The following is a 4195-nucleotide window of genomic DNA, read 5'->3' as shown; positions in this document are numbered from 1 at the left end:
TGTCCCCTCCCAGCACCCGCTCGCTGCCTGCAGCTCCCCCAAATCCTCCCGGAGCAAAGAGGATCCCCAAGGACCAGCAATCAAACAGTCCCAGCACCACTGACTGTTAAAAATGCTTTTAACCACGGTCCTCCATCAATTTTGGTATTTTTTTAAACACAATTGCACACAGTTTAGAAAAAATGGGCTGTGCATCCCCCCAGCACACACTTGTTTGGGTTCTTCACCATCTTTTGCAAGTTCCTGACTTAATTAGGATGCGAACAATCCCAGAGGAATGTTTAATTAATACCATAAAGCAACAATAGGATGATTAAGCAAGTCTGGGCAGCTGCTATTTATACACAGGGCATGTGGCACTTGTTGGGGGCGAGCGTGTCAAGTTAAAATCATTCCCTGGACAGCTCCGTGTGGTTTTATTGCTTGTTTTAATTGTCTGGTTCAGTCCTTTTCTCCTCTTTGTGTTCGCTCAGGCAGAGCAAGAGAAACAGCGATTTCGCTCAGTCTCTTGTTCAGCTTAACTATAGAGTGAAAGCTTCAGCGGAGGAGCTGCCCCCCCCCCCAGCTCCAGAAACAGCCCAACAGAAGCTTCGGGCAACAAATGCCCTAAAACTGGTCCAGAAATAGCATCTGGGAGGCCCCTTCAAGCAGAAAAATGCCCCAGAGGACGGAGGCAGGCGTTTGGCTGAACAGGGCAGAAGGGCTCTGCCCAGAGCAGCTTTTGGGGATGGAGGGCACAGGGCATGTCCTGGGCTGGGTACAGGGCTGGGTGCAGCATCGGGAGGTATGGGACAGCCAGCACCACCTCAAAGGGTTAAGTGATGCCCTCATTGCACAGTGGCTTCATGGCAATGGGTTTCAGGGCACTTGCTATTTGGAAAATGTTTCTTCTTGGCTTCTCAGAAGCCTGCGTGCAACCTGAAGTAATTGCATTTGCCTTGGGTTGAACTCTTTTTGCAGCTGCTAAAAATAAACACTTGATTTCTTCTACTTCCCACAGAGCTGCCTCTGCCGAAAGCAGCAACCAAACATTGATAAAAGATTAAAGGAAGTGGGAAAACCCAACAGAAGTGAAGCAAGACGGCAACAGCACAGCCCTGATCCTATGAATGTACAACTCGTGTATCACAGCAGCAAATAAACGGACATTTTCCAGAGATGGGGAACACCCAATAGACCCAACCCCAACAGCCCCACGAGAGCAGCTGGAGCCCAGCACAGGCCCTGGGAAGCCCCTTCCCAGCCTTTTTCCCCCAGAAATTCTGCTGCTGGCAGCTCGAGGGGCTTTGTCCGGCAGAGGAGACGCCCAGGAGCCCTTTCCCTCCATCCCCAGGGCTGCGGCGTCACCTCTGGCCGCTCCAACCCTCCCTGATGGGGCTGATTCACCTCCTCACACTCAGTCATTGCCTCAGCCCTGGCCCTGCTCTGGGATCCTTATCACACACCCAGCCCTTCTGGGTCAAGCACTGAACACCCATTGTTTGAGAAAGAGAGGGCCAAAAGCTGCCGGTCAGCTGCTGACCGGGCTCTGAATCATTACTGAATGAAAGGGAACGTCCTGAGCTCAGGAGTGCAGCAAGCCCAGGTCCTGCTAGCCCAGAAACCACCGTGATCGCTGCAGTGATCTGCTCCTCCCCAGCAGAGCCTGTATGAGTTTTCACGTCAGAACCAAATCAATAAATTTAGATGAGAAAACTTTGCTCCAAGGCCAGGAAAACACGATTATTGTTTGCTCGATTAGAGCCAGCAATATACTGACAGGACAAATAAGTATCTTCCTGAGCTTAGGTCCTGCAGAAAAGGGATGCTTTTGCTTGTTTCCATTAGAAGCATACACGGACTTCAAAGGGATTTCACAAAACAAGCAGCTGCTGTTTGCCATCTAGGTTTCTTGTGAGTATTTCGGTACTTCTGCACTAAATATCACGAGTAAAGTGGCCAAGGTGTGTGTTACAGGAGAGAAACCCGCAGGAAGGCAGTGCTGGCTCTGCTGCGTTGCAGGAGGATGCTCCAGTCCTGTCCGTGCTGTAGTGCCCTGGGCTGGTCCTGGCGTTTGGCACAGCCCAGCCCGTTGCTCCGTGACTGCGCTGCGCCCTGCCCTGTCCCTGCAGATTAACGGTGACCGCAGCAGCAGTATCGGGTCTCCCTCATTTCAAACATCATTTATCATAAAGGATTATCCTGCAGGGGCTCCCGGGCAGTCATATTTAATAACGTAAACCGCTTCAAATCAAATGACTTCTCCTGTGAGTTTAAGCTGCTGTGACGCAGCAGCTTGACACTGCTGATTTCCAAAGCTAAATGAAAAATGGTCGCAGGATGTTGGATGGCATGGCCCTCTACAGGATGTGTCCACACACCAAGCATGGCGAATAGGTGCACATTACACGAGTAAAGGTGTAACGTGTCTGGGGTCAGTTTGTCCGAAGGTTTGTGACAACCTGGGCAGGAAAAGGCAGCAGAACTGCAGTACTGCTTGTTTTCACTCTGTTCTGAAACCATCCACTCAAAAGGACTGCAAGAAACTTGATTTATATCTAAAACACTTGTGAAATAAAAAGGCAAAATTATTGTTAACTTCCCTGAGCTCGCAGAGGCTGTTGCTCTCTGAGGGGTCGTTCTGAAGGACACCCAGGGGGTTCGTGGCTGCAGAACAGCACTCCACAGAAATCACTCCCAGGTCCGCTGGAGCAGCCTGCAGAGAGGTGGTCCCGGGCAGCCCAAGGTGGTCCCCCCGCTGCCGGAGCCGCCCCGCTCAGCCCCACAACGTTCCTCTGTGCTCAGCCCTGAGCCGCTCCCGGCCCCGTGAATTTGTCCTTTGTTGCTGATCCTGGGCCGTGGGGAGCAGCTGCTGCTGTGCATGCCCTGCCCATGGGCACAGCGCCTGCAGCATCCTCCCCTCCACAGCACAATGGGCGCCTTATCCACCCCCCAGCCCTGTGACACACCAGAAATGGGGCTGGATTTTGGCCTCAGCCATTGGTACCACCCAAAGAAAATGCCATGGGTGTCTGGAATCTGCCTGGGACCACGAGAGCGGCTGAGCTAAGGCCAGTGCTGCAGAGGAGATGCACTTAGTTGGGCGATTTCTGGGTCCCAAAAGGGCTGGGAAAATCCCCTATTTAGTCAAGATCACCTTGGACTCCAGCTGGGGTTGTAGCTCCAGCTCTGTCACTGACTTGTCCAAAATATCTGACAAATGATTTCATCTTCCTCTGCTGCTGCTGCTCCCTCCAAAGCACATCCCATTGGAGATGAGGGACAGGGGATCCAGGACGATGTGGATAACAGAGCATCGCTCGCTGCTCTGGCCTGTGCCAGCATCACTGCCCTCTCCAGGGATGATGTGACGGCTTCTGTCACCGCTCCTGCTTCACTCAGAGTTTGGAACAAAATCCAAACTTGCAGTTACAGCTTTCCTGCAAGGCAGGGCATTGCTGGGCAGTTACCACCTGATCCAGCCCACATGAGATGGGAAAAGAGAGTTCAAAATAACCTTTAGATAACATAGAAAACAGATTAAAACAGGCCGAGATGTGTAAAAGCAGTGTATTTGCACAGACAGCGGTCACTTCGACTGAATTTGCGCATCCAGACAAACCGCAGCTGGGGGACTGCGGGGCCCCCCTGACTGTTAAATGTGCTCCTGTCCTCGGAGCACGATGGGACTCTGCTGCGCTGGGCACTGGCCAAGCACAGGACGCGGCTGCTGGCGGAGGGTTTCATTTTACCCTTTCTTTAGCACATTCTTCATTAAACTCATTTCTAGCCCAGTTTGGACTAAACCTGCGCACCACCCAAGCGCAGGGGCCGGGCTCGTCTGCTAAAATCCACAAGACTTTAAACAAATAATAACATGTGACGTCACTGGGTGCGTCACCACCCCAGCGCTCGCGGCCGTTTCCCCACACCCCCCCCTAGCGGCAACGCCGCCGCCGGGGAGCGCCCCCGGTTCCCTCGCCCCCTCCCGTTTGTGCAGCGGAGGGGACGAACTAGGTCTAGAAAATGAAAATTGGGTTTGTGTTCTTATAGAAGAGACACCCAGCACTGGGCAGGTACATTAAAATTACTTTATTACTAAAAATATTTGTACATTTAGTAAAGAGAACCAACCTGCACACACCGTGCTTCTGCTCCTCCTGAAAAAGGAGGCGCGTGGGGGGGTTGGAGCCAACCCGCCCGGTAACTCCGTTTG

The sequence above is a fragment of the Mesitornis unicolor genome, unplaced genomic scaffold, assembly GCF_000695765.1.
Source record: "Mesitornis unicolor isolate BGI_N332 unplaced genomic scaffold, ASM69576v1 scaffold27706, whole genome shotgun sequence".
Taxonomy (NCBI): domain Eukaryota; kingdom Metazoa; phylum Chordata; class Aves; order Mesitornithiformes; family Mesitornithidae; genus Mesitornis; species Mesitornis unicolor.
This window is presented reverse-complemented; position numbering follows the sequence as displayed.